This window comes from Podarcis filfolensis (assembly GCF_964270895.1).
Source record: "Podarcis filfolensis genome assembly, chromosome: 1".
NCBI classification, from domain to species: Eukaryota; Metazoa; Chordata; class Lepidosauria; order Squamata; family Lacertidae; genus Podarcis; species Podarcis filfolensis.
The window spans coordinates 128,722,544-128,737,016 of NC_139604.1; the positions used below are offsets into that span (position 1 = coordinate 128,722,544).

At 46.2% G+C, this 14,473-nt stretch overlaps 1 long non-coding RNA gene across 1 annotated transcript; it reads left to right on the forward strand.

Moving 5' to 3' along the window:
• Positions 1 to 6,353: 6,353 nt before the first annotated feature.
• Positions 6,354 to 10,263, forward strand: LOC310751139. The gene is made up of 2 exons (XR_014542414.1): positions 6,354 to 6,854; positions 9,273 to 10,263. It is a non-coding gene; the product is annotated as an uncharacterized lncRNA (long non-coding RNA).
• The last annotated feature ends 4,210 nt before the right edge of the window (positions 10,264 to 14,473 follow it).

The following is a 14,473-nucleotide window of genomic DNA, read 5'->3' on the forward strand; positions in this document are numbered from 1 at the left end:
AGAGCTTGTTGCAGCAGGAGACAGAGACCCCGGTGCTTTTTCACCAGCCTGACCCATCTCGGCCTCTTGGCCTCCTTCCTCTCCTGCTTCAGTTTCTGCCTCTGATTCTGGACTGCTCTCTGCCACAGACTCTCCCTGCTCACTAAGCCTTGTTGCCTTTTCAGCTTCCGACGCCTCCTCTTCCCAGTCATCTCCTTCTGACCACTCGTCGTCGTCCCACCACCACTTCCAAGGTTCTGAGTCTTCTTCCCTTCTGGGTTCCTCAGCTGGTTGCTGCCACCATTCCTCTGTGTCCAACCAGCCCATGACACTGCCTAAAGCAGCTGGTTCAGCCTGCCTCAAATCTTTATCCAGTCTACCCTGAAAGCAACCCCTCGTGCACAATAATTCCCATTTAGCCATGAGCTAAGGTTGAATCTGAAAAATGGGCAGTTGTGGAGTTTTTTAAAGCTTTTATTTGTACTTTTCAAGTTTATACATGTCAGTTTTACAATCAATTCAACATTTCAAAGTTTGACTTCCTTCCCCCTCTTTCTGCGGTTCCTTAAATTTATTTTTTCATATCTTCTGCATATCCAAATTCAATTAATTTGCTCTTTTATCTACTTTAAATATACTGTATATTCTTACGAAACCGCAGGTTATTACAATAATCCTGCCAATGTTTTTATCTGCTTGCAATTTATCTGTAAATATTCAACAAACCATTTCCATCCTTTTATAAAGAGTTTGTCATCTTGATTTCTTATTCTTCCAGTAGGTTTTGCCATTTCTGCATATTCCCTTCTTCCTTTGCTGGGACTTCTGCTTCTTTCTACTTTGGGGCAAGTAGCATTCTTGCTGCTGTAGTTGTTGTTGTTTAGTCGTTTAGCCGTGTCCGACTCTTCGTGACCCCATGGACCAGAGCACGCCAGGCACTCCTGTCTTCCACTGCCTCCCGCAGTTTGGTCAAACTCATGCTAGTAGCTTCGAGAACACTGTCCAACCATCTCGTCCTCTGTCCTCCCCTTCTGCTTGTGCCCTCCATCTTTCCCAACATCAGGGTCTTTTCCAGGGAGTCTTCTCTTCTCATGAGGTGGCCAAAGTATTGGAGCCTCAGCTTCACGACCTGTCCTTCCAGTGAGCACTCAGGGCTGATTTCCTTAAGAATGGATAGGTTTGATCTTCTTGCAGTCCATGGGACTCTCAAGAGTCTCCTCCAGCACCATAATTCAAAAGCATCAATTATTCAGCGATCAGCCTTCTTTATGGTCCAGCTTTCACTTCCATACATCACTACTGGGAAAAGCATAGCTTCTACTATACGGACCTTTGTTGGCAAGGTGATGTCTCTACTTGCTGATGTAGTAGCATACATAAATAAATTTCTATAAAATTTAGGTAGTTCTGTTGCTATAATTCCCAAAAGAAAAGCTTCTGTTTTTTTCACAAAAGTTATTTTGAACATCCTTTTCAATGCATTGTACAGTGGTACCTCTGGTTCCAACTAGGATCCGTTCCAGAGCTCCGGTCGCATCCTGAGGAATTCACAACTGGAGGTGCCGCTTCTGCGCATGCACACAGCGCGGTTTAGCGCTTCTGCGCGGCATGTAGAGCGCTTTTGCGCATGCGTGCTCAGCGAAACTCAGAAAAGTACTTCCAGGTTTGCTGCGTACATATCCTGGAGGTGAATGCAAGTAGAGGTACCACTGTATATCATTTCTCAGTAATCTTACTACAAGACCACCTGAAAAATGAGTAGCTTAGCCTAGGGATAATTAGCAAAGCGTTGAGCAAGTGGGCAAGTTTACAGCTACACTTACAGCCCCTGTAAACATTAAATGTTAAAATATTCCTTCCCAAGAGAGGCTGAGAAGACAAAGACCGAGACAAGGGAGGAAAATATGACCCATAAGGCCTGGGAAAATGTCACAATTGCCCCCACAGTCAGGAAATTCATCCAATGCTTATTTGTACAGAAAGAGCGGCCTCTGCCAAGAACCAGCGTTAAAAGATGGTGTTTTTCTTTTTTGTGTTTTCTGAGGGGACAGAGAAATGATGGAGGCTAATGCAAGGAGCATGAAAGTTTGCTTTTATGTTGCCTTCGTTCCCCCCCCCCTCCCGGCAGATTAATCCCTTCAGACTTATACGCCAAAGGGCAAAGGTGAAGAATGAGGGAGGGAACCATCAAACCATTATCCAGGGCCCTGTCATGCACCGAGAGAAGGAGACGCTGGCGAACAGGATTTGGAGATTTTTATTTTTTTAAAAAAAGGATTCCCATTTTTAAAAATAAATAAATATTTTTCAAGGCGGTCAGCCGTTCTCGGCCTGCAAGAATTATGCACGACTAGATGACAAGTTGTCCGCGAGCCAGGAGGCAGGGAGAGGTAGGGGGTGGGGGGAATGCGGCGGAGGCAAAATGTATTTTTCTTAATTTCATTTCGTCCCTTTGAGTCTCACGCAGGGCCAGGAGGAACACGCTGGTTAATGTATCGCCGCCCAACACCCATGCTGCGGAGAAAGGGGCTGCAACGCAGACCGGAGCGCCTGACCTCTTGCTTTTGAGCCGCCGGCCAGCTGCACTCCTCGGAAGAGGAGTGGGGGACGCAGGGAGGCCTTTGCACACAGACAGACTGAAATGTCCATTAATCCTGCTCTGCGGGCTCAAGGCATGACCTGGAGCTCCCCTTCTTCCTTCCTGGCTCTGACTCACTGTCTGCCTTGCTCCAGGCTGCCTCTTCTTCCAGTACAGCAACAAGCAGAGAGACAGAGAGAGAGAGAGAGAATTGTCTTGGCAAAGTCAGGCAGGCGTGCTTGCAGACGCTGCTCACCCTTGCGAGGAACAAGCAGGAGTTGTGTCAGGGCTCTCCCGGCCTGAAAAGGATGGGGAGGCTCAGCTGACCCTTTGTCTTTTCCCCCTACAGCGTGGCCATTGTGGGTTTTCTCACATCGCCCATTGTCTCGAAAGCCTCGGCGAAGGGTGGAGAGGAAAGGAGCAGACAGAAGGACTTGCCCCTAAATTCTCTGGGCCCAGTGATCCTTCCGCTCCGTTGAGAATAGCCCTTTCTCACAACAGTTATTTGCTGTGATAGTACTATCGTAGAAACTTAGAATTAATTGTGGAGTTGGAAGTGAACCTTAAGAGTACATTCAACCCCCTGCAATGCAGGAATCTCAGCTAAAGCATCCATGACAGATGTCCATCCAACCTCTGCTTTAAAATCTCCTAGGAAGGAAAGTCTTCCACCTCTCGAGGGAGACCGTTCCGCCGTCAAACAGCTCTCACCACCAGAAAGTTCTTCCTGATGTTTAGGGAAGCTTTTAATGTTTGATTTAGTATGGTATCTTAATATTTTCTTGGAAGCCGCCCAGAGTGGCTGGAGAAGCCCTGCCAGGTGGATGGGGTATAAATATATTATTATTGTTGTTGTTGTTGTTGTTGTTGTTGTTGTTGTTGTTGTTGTTGTTGGAATCTCCTTTCTTGCAACTTGAAGCCATTGGTTCAAGTCCTACGCTCCAGAGCAGGAGAAAACCAGCTTGCTCCATCTTCCATATGACAGCCCTTGAGATATTTGAAAATGGCTCTCATATCTTCTCTCGGTCTCCTCTTTTCCAGGCTAAACATAGAATCATAGAATTGTAGAATTAAAAGGCGAAAGATTTATACGATCTGAAGAGAAACCTTTGGTGGACATGCCCAAAGATTAAGGCTTTCTGGGAGATGATCTATAATGAAATGAAAAAGGTATTTAAATATACCTTTCTGAAGAAACCAGAGGCCTTTCTCCTGGGCATTGTCGGCCAACTGGTGCCAAAGAAGGATAGAACTTTCTTTATGTATGCTACAACAGCAGCAAGAATACTTATTGCAAAGTATTGGAAGACACAATTCTGCCCACCCGGGAAGAATGGCAGATGAAGGTGATGGACTACATGGAACTGGCGGAAATGACTGGCAGAATCCGAGACCAGGGAGAAGAGTCGGTGGAAGAAGATTGGAAGAAATTTAAAGTTTATTTACAGAAACATTGTAAAATCAAGGAAGGTTAGAAGGATGTTGGAATGAAGTTATGTGGTTTTAGCAGAAATGTTATAAAGGTTTAAGTAAAAATAGACTGTTAATTGGTGAAAGGAGGGAAAGTAAAGTTACATTATATTAAGATAAATTATAGGACAAAAACTGGGAAAGATGGAAAGGATTTGCTGAAATAGCTAACCGAACTAGAATACAAAAAAGGGAGGTGTGAGGAGGTCAAGGAAACAAGCAAATGAAAGATAAGTTATGGGAAGGTTCGCTGTGTTTTTTAATTGTTTCTATTTTTCTGTTTTTTCTTTCTTTTTCTTTTTTTCCTTTTTCCTTATTGTGATGTGTTGACTTGTTTTTGCTTAATTTGGTGTTTTCTCTTTTTTCTTTTTGTAACCTTTAAAACTCTAATAAATATTACTTTAAAAAAAAAAGAATTGTAGAATTAATTGTGGAGTTGGAAGGGACGCTGAGGGCCATCTGCAATACAGGAATCTGAAGTGAAGCATCCAAGGCAGATGGGCAAAATCTGCAGTTGTCCCTTCCTGAAGCAGAGTGTGACATGGTGTTCTCAGCTACCTCAGTCAATAGTTATACTCTAGGGCAGGGGCAGGCAACCTAAGGCCCATGGGCCACAAGCGGCCCATGGGGGTCGTTTAACCAGCTCCCGAGCCGCCCGCTCGGTGAGTCCCTGCGCGCTGCACTAAACTGGCGCAGCATGTCGTACACTCGCTTCCGCAGCGCTGGAAATTGTGTCTGCGCAGACGCAGATGCCGGAAATCGTGGGCATGCGCGCTCATGCACTTGCGCAATCCGGCCCATGGAGGAATCGCCGCTGGAGTGAACCAGCCCAGGCGAGGTAAACCTTGCCAACCCCTTCTCTAGGGCCCCATCCGCAATATATGTCTAAAGTCGTATTATACCACTTTATGGGCTCCCACAAAAGAATCCCGGGAACTGCCGTCTGTCAAGGATGCTGAGAGTTGTCAGTTAAGTAGAACTTCCATGTCCAGAAGTCGTGTACCTGCAAACAATTGTTACAGGGCACAACTGCTTTCATATGCAGCTTGTCAGTATCCAGGAAGCATCTGATTGGCTGCTGTACAGTGGGATGCTAGACCAGAGTTGCTCAGATCCAGAAGGGACATGGGGCAGTCGGGAAGGGTGATAGCTCAGTGGCAGAGCATGCAGAAGGTTCCCTGGCTCAGTCCCCAGCATCTCCAGGCAGGGCTGGGAGAAACCCCTGCCTGAAATCTCAGATTGCTGCTGCCAGTGTAAAAAATAATAATACTGAGCTAGAGGGACCACTGGGTTGCTATCTTGGCAGAAATTGAAGACAGAACTCAGCCAATTTGAGAATCTCCGATTTGACTTTAAACAAATAACTCAGTCATATGTTATCCCAATTATCCCACAACCCCCATGGCTTGTGAAGATACTATTTCTGAAAAACAACACATGAAGGAATTTCAGAGGAGGCAGAAAAGAAGGAGGGAATAAAGTCTTAGGCAGGGCAATTCAGTGGCAGAGCCTCTCATGACTAGTAGAGAAGCAGGGTGTGTTATGCAAAAACCAGGAGATGTATTTGCACATGTGCTTGATTTGCATAATGTGTGAAGGATTCGGGGGTTTTTTCCAAGCACAAAGAATTTATGTTTAATGGGAAATGCCTGTGCTGCGGGGCTGGGGGTGGGGAGTGGTCAGCAATTTTACCACAGAACGCAGTAGGACTCTTAAAAACAGTGCCCAACCCTCAGGTTCTTAGATCCCAGTGCAGCTAAGCAATCCGTCCACCAGCCCCCCCCCCTTGCAAAAGGTCGTCATAAGCTCTGCAACATGGTGCAATTGCAGCCCTGCAGATTTCCAGAACTTTCTGGAGGAGGAGCAATGGTCACAGCCATATGTAATCCCATTTCTCTCTTGGTTGAAAGCTACCAGCAAATTTTTGGGTCAGCTGTGCGTCACAGCAAACCTCACGAGATAATTCAACACATGCAAGGGCACCGTATGTCAAAATGTGGCTCAATAATAGCATGTTGCTGCTGTGAGTTTTTGTTGCTGTCTCTTTGTTGTTGTGAGGCTGGCCGATGTCTGCCCGGTGCGCGGGGCGCTCGGCTTCAGGCTGCTATCCCCAGCCTAGGGAGCCCTGCGGGAACTCCCGCGGGCTCCCCAGGCTTGCTGATAGCTTCCTGAAGCCCAGAGAGCGAGAGGGATTGGTGCGCACCGACCCCTCTCGCTCTCCAAGCTCCAGCGAAAGCCTGTATTCGCCCCATAGGACGCACACAGATTTCCCCTTCATTTTTGGAGGGGAAAAAGTGCGTCCTATAGGGCAAAAAATACGGTAACTCATAAAGTTCAACAAACGAACAAAGCAGAAGACCCAGTGGATCAGATCATTCTCTAATCAGTTCGTGCATAAGGTCCATCCATGTAATAGTGTCTATTCCACCTGTCTGTTCATAAGGTCCAAACAATCCACATGAAAGGTTGTTACAGTTCCACAGAATCCTTTAACAGAGTCTAAGACAAGGATGTCCGGAATATTGGCCTTGTTTCGCCGTCCTGGGCATCATCAGTAGTTAAAGCTCATATGTGATATTACAAGACAGTGGATCTTATGGCAGAGTAGTAGCTGTATGGATCACACAGGCACTTCAAGAAACCAGGGAGCTTGCTGTGCCCTCCTGGAAGACCCAGTCTCTGACTTGGATACGAGACCTGCTTCTTCATTTCAGGAGGACAGAAGCACCTGCAGTTTTCCCTCAAGATGAGCAGGGCTTTTCTAATGAGACAGGAAGGCAGGAAAGGCCACGCAGCTTCTGAAGGAAATGAAGCTCTGAAGGGTTTTGTAACTATGAAACTGTGACAGGCTGTTGGAGGTCCCAACGCCCATCTTTCTGGTCAATACAGATTGCAACGGCATCATCCCTGCCATCCATCCATCCGATTAGAAGGTGCCAGGTTCAGTTTTATAGTTGCTGGTATAAAAGAGCTCAGTTCCTTGCAGGAGCAACTTCTGAGTTTCCCCAGAACCTTGCAGTCTGAACCTTGCTTGTATCTCACCTGCTCCCTGCCTTGCGTCCAGCCTCAGGGTTGGTTCAAGACATTTTGGCACCTGAGGCATACCACAAAATAGGGGGGGGCTCTCCTGTCAGGGAAGAAGGGGTGAGTGAAGATCTACATCCGGGAACAAGGGGGGACTAGAGAGCCACATCAGGAGCAATAGTGTGAATGAAGATTTACTTCAGGAACAGCGGGGAGAGAAATCAAATCAACTCTACCCAACGGTTGAAGTGGGAACCAAAGGCTGTCATGGTGGGGGGGGAGGGGCGTACTCTGAATTAGGCCAGGCAGGTGCAGACCCCAGAGGACAGCCCCACCATTTTCTTCATGGGGTGGGATGAGACCAGCAGCCCCACCAAGAGTCCATTGTAGAGGTCACATGCCTCAGGGGTGGGCAGCTGCCATGGAGGTGGCAGATCCAGCCTCCAATGAATCACTGTCACTGTGGTGGCAACAGCGGGTGATGCATTCCTTGGGAGCTGGATCTTCTGTCCCTACAGATCCTGCTGCCTGAGGCAGTCGCCTCATGGGTGGGCCGCCCCTGTACAGCCCAAATCTTTTCCCACTTTGCCTTGTGTCCAGATTGAACTTCACCTTGACCCTTGATGCAACACGGAACAGGACATTCAGCCTGAGACTTGAGTCTAGAGACTAAGCTATCCCACTAGACTTTGAGCCTGGTGGGTACCTGCTTGACTCCTGATTCCTGCCCCTGGCAGGCTCTTCATCATCATGACAGTAAGAGCTGTTCGACAGTGGAATTTGCTGCCAAGGAGTGTGGTGGAGTCTCCTTCTTTGGAGGTCTTTAAGCAGAGGCTTGACAACCATATGTCAGGAGTGCTCTGATGGTGTTTCCTGCTTGGCAGGGGGTTGGACTCGATGGCCCTTGTGGTCTCTTCCAACTCTATGATTCTATGATCATGAGTGAAAAAATTAGGGTTCTTTGGGGTAGGGTAGCGCCCAGTCTTGTGTTTCTGTCCTGTGCTTCAGCACAATGGATAAGCTTTCTCGGTGCAAAGCTGGGCTGTGAATTAGTGCTGGTGGCAACACAGCTAAATGAAATACTGCTCTCATGCAAATCTCTTAACTTCTGGGACAGAACTCAGCAACCTCTGGCCCCTGCAGCTTTGCAGCTTATCAGCTGATTTCAGTCTGCAGATGCTGCAGCCACGTGAGTGTATGAGTCAAGGTCCAGACATTCACCTCCATGTAACATCAAACAAAGCTGTTGGCTAGAGACAAGCTCTTCCATGGAGTTTAGTGGTCTTCTCCAACCTGGTGTCCCTCAGATGTTGCTGGACTTTTATTTTTGACCTATGTCACAGGGCAGTTTGCAATATAAAAACACATACCATAGTAACAAACGAAAACAATAACACACAGCACCCCCAGTTTAAAAGGCCATGGATTGTTTAAATAGCCAAAGATCCGGAAAAGAGGAGTGTTTCATATCCTTCAACATTTCTCTGATGAAAATAGGGACATCCTATTAAATAATAATGTTGTTGTTGTTGTCATATAATATAATAATATTTATTAATGAATTGATTTTAGAATGTATTTCAATTAATTGATTGTGAGTTTATGTAAACTGTTATTTTTACTGTTGTTAGCCGCTCTGAGCCCAGCTTCAGCTGGGGAGGGCAGGATATAAATAACATTATTATTATTATTATTATTATTATTATTATTATTATTACCCACCCAGCTGACTGGGTTGCTCAGCCGCTCTGCGCAGCTTCCAACATACATAAAAACATAATAAAAAGTTTTTTTAAAACTTCCCTATACTGACTCTCCTTGGCTTGGGGTTCACATAACTCCATATCCTCTGATGAAAATAGGGACGTCCTTGGAAAAGCAGGACATTCTGGCATCAAATCAGGAACTGGGGTGGCTTCTGTAAATCCAGAAATGTCCCTGGAAAATAGGGGCACTTGGAGGGTCTGATGTTTTTGCCTGGCACCTAAAAATATGTAACAAAGGCTCCAGGCGAGCCTCCCTGCGGAGAACATTCCACAAATGGGGAGCCACTGCAGAAAAGGCCAATTTTTGTATTGCCAACCTCCAAACCTCTCACACAGAAGGCACACAAAGTAGGGCCTCAGGTGATGATCACAGAGTCTGGGGTGTTTGATATAGTGGTTGGTTGGCTTCCCAAATGCACTGGGTGTCCTAACATGGTGTTTTTTTGCTCTTGCAGCGTTTTCTGCTTCCCTGTCTGATGCAGCGAAGGAACACTAATTCGTGACTGAAATACTGAATCCCAAGATTGGGGGGGGGCGGGGAATAAGGGGGGGGGACAGTGCCCTCAAATTATTAGCAATGGAATTCAATTTTGAAAACCTTCACCAGGGTAGGAATTCAAATCAGAGTTCCTGTTTTCCTGAACAAAAACCCCAGAATGCAGCCTTTGTTCTTGAAGTGGCCAGTTAACCTCTGCACAAATAAGAAATAAAAATTGCAGCATTCAGCTTCTCTTTGCCTCCGTTCAGCTCCATTAGAAAGGAGAAGAGTTGGGCGGAGCGGAGATTGTCACCCAACAGGGTTGCCCAATTTTAATTTCCATAGTCGGTGAAATGCATGATTAGCGCTGGTGGGATTTCAGGTGGGGCTCAGCCAAAAGGTTCTGCTTAGCATAATCACCATTCAGGAGTATCTATCAAGGACATTCTCAGCAGGATAAATTCTGCACACGTGTTTGAGTTTGATTGACTTGGGAGCCCTCCTGCTGCAGGAAATCTTAATCCTAAACTGAAGCAGTTACGGCAGAGAGGTGAGAATTAATTTCTGCACGTCTGTCTCACAGATTTTTGTGTGCTTGGATAAAAGAGAGGCGTTTCCGGCTCTGCAGTTCCACCTTATGGGCTGCTTTCACCCTGGAGAGTAAAACAAGAGGCAAATTATCCAAGGGCAGCTGGAGCCCAGAAGTGCTGCATATTCCACAGTAAAGAGCATCGCACCAATTTTTAGGTGCCCCCCCCCCCGACTGAACTTTTGAGAGTGGTTGATTCAAACCTTTGCAAAAAGTTCAAAGGCGTTTTCTGTCAACTGTGCTTTTAGGCTTTTGCTTCAATTTGGTGTTTTTAGGGCTTTGTTGTTTTTAATTGGTTGTAACGTGAATCGCGTTGAGTTTATCTTTCCAAGAAAATCAATGAACCAGTATAATAAATAATAAAATATGCATTCTTACACCCTTTCGGTTTCTTATTCTTTTCTTTTTTTGAGCCAAGACACGCATCACAACATTCAGAGAAGTATGAATAACTGCATTCCAAAAACATATTAGGAGCCTGGACACTGGGGGAATTGTAGGCAATTTAAGTAGTGATTTCCAACTACCCAGTGAGGATTTCGTGCCTTTTTGCTGCTGCCGCCATCAAGACCCACCAAGGCAGAAAACTGGATTCAATGTTCACACCCATAAAACACTGCACTAAAGGAATGATGCAATCAGTATAGGGTTGTTGGGGTGTTGTTGTTTTACTGTGTTTACGAGTCTGGTTGTCAGAAATACAGATGCAAATAAACTGAAGGAGCTTGAGAGCCAAAGCACAGTGCATTGCTCCAGTTCTGGAATTAATTTTAGAAATGCTGTTAGTTAAACCAGAATTCAGGAGGAGGAGGGGGGATGCAGAGCAGGAAGAACCAGACAAAGAAGAAAGGGATGGAAAGGATGGAAATATTAGGTGTAGACTCATGTCTGCTCACCAGTCACAATCAGGGCAAGAGCTTTGAATGCTTTGCCCTTCTTTTTTTGGGAGGTACACCCTGCCAAGTCCAGTTTAGCCAGTGAGCAGCACGGGGATTCTGGTTTTCTTCAGATGTGGAGTCTAAACAAGCCCAAAGTCAATAAAAACGAGGATGGAAAGTGCCGCTTTATGAGCTGCAAGCATTGTTGGCTCGGCCTGCATTGTGCCGCCTCATGAACCATAAAGGATTCAGTACGCTAAGTAGTTCAAAGCGCATTAAATGGGAAACGAAATCCCTGCAAAAGCCCTCTTGCTCAGCAGTGTTTTCCTCTGCAAATCCTCAGATGAGTTTGCATTAAAGTGTTTCCGCCAGCAGCATTCGAGGCGGCTGGTTCAAACGTTGCTCTTGCCAGGGGGACTAGGAACAAGATAGCTGGGGCTCAGTCGGTTGTCCCTCACACCAACAGGGAAAGTGAGTCCCAGCATTGTCCCTGGCAGTGAAAGAACAAAAAGAGGAGGAATGGTGAGAGAGCCAGTGGGGTGTAGTGGTTAAGAGCAGTAGACTCGTAATCTGGTGAACCGGGTTCGCTTCCCTGCTCCTCCACATGCAGCTGCCTGGGCCAGTCACACTTCTCTGAAGTCTCTCAGCCCCACTCACCTCACAGAGTGTTTGTTGTGGGGGAGGAAGGGAAAGGAGAACGTTAGCCTCTTCGAGACTCCTTCGGGTAGTGATAAAGCGGGATATCAAATCCAAACTCTTCTTCTCTTCGACTTCCCCTTCTGCGCTGCTTCTTGTGATGCACAGAAAAGTTACATGGCTGCTGCTGTCATGAGTTTATGAAGTTCGTCGAACGTGGGAAGATTCAGCACAGATAAAAGAAAGTCCTTCCCATGGCACATGGAACTCACTGCCACAGGAAATGGCCACCAACCTAGACAGCTTTAAAAGAGGGTTAGAGGGAGAAAAGGGCTGTCATGGCTACTAGCCCTGATAAATGATCTCTCCCTCTGCAGTTGGAGGCAGCAATGCTTTCGAATACTAGTTGCTGGAAACCACCGGAAGGGAGAGAGGCTCACCTGGAGCCCTCAATACATGTCTTTAGGCGCCAGGCAAAAACATTCCTCTTTATTCAGGCCTTCAGCCGTTCAATAATCTACTGCCTGCTCAAAGTGAGGCAAGGACTGTTATTATGATTCTTTTATTATTATGCTGTCGATTATTATTCTTTGTGTTACGTTTTTGTTATTATGCTCTGTAAAAACATTCATAATGTTGTCCACCGCCCTTGAATCTATTGATCATTGGGGGGGGAGGCTATATAAACTGAATAAATAAATAAACAAAATAATGAAATAAGAGAAGGAACAGTGAGCAGTGGGAAATGAGGCCTGCTGGCATTCCAGAATGGTTCCTAGCTTGCCCTGCCCTCTTTTCTAGGCATGGGGCCACAGATTGCCCCCACTAGAAATGACCAGTCACAGTATTAGACACTTAAACTGGCTGACTTCATGGGGGGGTGTACTTTATTCTAGCTTTCCCAGGTTCACAGCTAGCGATGGGCGGATATGTCTATTTCACTCCCCCCCCCCCCGTTTCCTTTGCAATCTTAAATTTAGTTTGCCATATTTCCACATCAGTTTGCAATTATTTTAACACTCCCTAGGAAAAGGCAACAGCATTTTAGCGCAAATTTCTCCTGATATGCTCATTTTTTGCACTCAGTTTTGCCTAATGGGCACGTTCTTGCAAGGCAATTTCCCCAAATACAATACATTTCCACGTGCTGTTTTCACAGACACGTGCATATTAATACACACCTTTACCCCAGCATATCCCATTTTTGTACGCAATCCTCACCCAGAGAACTGCCTTTGCGACCTTTTGAGAACTGCAGATTTCAAAAGGTGGCTGTGTATGTTTCGGCTTGCATCTCATTTCGCAAGTTCGTGTGCGAGTGCGAAGTGAATCCGGTTTCTCCACCCCTTTCATCCCTAGTCACAACAAGTCACAGGGTGAGGAGGGTGTTCTTGAGGGAAGCTTTTTGTTGTGCTTTCATCTCCCATTAATTATGGTGCTGGAGGAGACTCTTGAGAGTCCCATGGACTGCAAAAAGATCAAACGTATCCATTCTTAAGGAAATCAGCCCTGAGTGCTCACTGGAAGGACAGATCATGAAGCTGAGGCTCCAAGACTTTGGCTACCTCATGAGAAGAGAAGACTCCCTGGAAAAGACCCTGATGTTGGGAAAGATGGAGGGCACAAGGAGAAGGGGACGACAGAGGACGAGATGGTGGGACAGTGTTCTCGAAGCTACCAGCATGAGTTTGACCAAACTGCGGGAGGCGGTGAAAGACAGGAGTGCCTGGTATGCTCTGGTCCAGGGGGTCACGAAGAGTCGGACACGACTAAACAACTAAACAGCAACAACAACAACATCTCCCATGATATTAAGCAGGCAGATCCTAGGAGAGTGTTCCTCCTTATCCTAACACCTCCATCGCTGATAGATCATCGCTGGTGGGAAGCTGTGATCCTGCAGACATACACAGACACGCAGGAAGGGGCTAGCGACCCGGGTGCCTTTTGTGTGAGAGACACTAACAATGAGGCAAGAACAGATTCAAAGAAGGCTGCTGATAAATTCTCCTCCTGTGGTTCTACCCGACATGGACCGCCAGGGCTAGGATAAACAGGCACTTCGGGGAGGTTGACAGGATTGTTTTGATTATTCGGGAGATGAATCTCCCTGCCCTTTGATCCTCTGATGTTTTTGGAGCCTACAGTGCTATGTAGCAGCGGGAGTTTATGTATATATATTTTCTGTCCCAAGGAGCAAGCGACTGATTTATAGAAGGAAGTGCCCATTAAAGAAGCACCCAAACACAATCAAAATAGCTGGGTTTTCGCTCCTCACAGCAGTGAGATGAGGAGACAGGGTGTTTTCCCATGAAGATAGTGCATAAGAATAGAAATAAAGAGGTACTCGGCTTGTTGCTGATCTGGAAACTTGGAATGTGGAGAACACATATGTGGCGATCACACACAGGGCCCCCGGACGTTTGACGGTCTATTGACCCTGTGCCGCCACTGCGATTGCTTTTTCCGCTGCCACCACCCCGTATCTCACGGGGACACACGGAGTCCAGTCAGTTGTTAACATAAACAATAATCAAGTTTATTTTTAAATGCAGGAACAAGCTTATGGTTTCAGTTAGTTTTTCTTGACAGTTTCTTAATCTTAGTTCCTAACAACTTCAAACTGATTATTCCCAACTATCTATCTGACTCCACCTAACAATTCCTCTCACTCTCTCACAATACAACTCTACCAACCCACACCTAAACTTCCCTCTTCCTTCTTCAACTCCCAAACCTCAACTCTCAACTCCCAAACCTCAACTCAACTCAACTTTCAAAACCTGCCACTCTAACTTTTATTCCCCCCTTGCATTCTCACTGGCCAATCACATCACACCTATTTTAACCCTTTCCTTATGACCCATCCTGGGAGGCAAACACCACAATATATAACAGGGGTAGGCAACCTATAGCCCGGGGGCTGGATGCGGCCCAATCACCTTCTCAATCCGACCCACAGACATGCAGGAATCAGCGTGTTTTTACATGAGTAGAATGTGTGCTTTCATTGAAAATGCATCTCTGGGTTATTTGTGGGACATAGGAATTTGTTCATTTATTTCCCCCAAATAT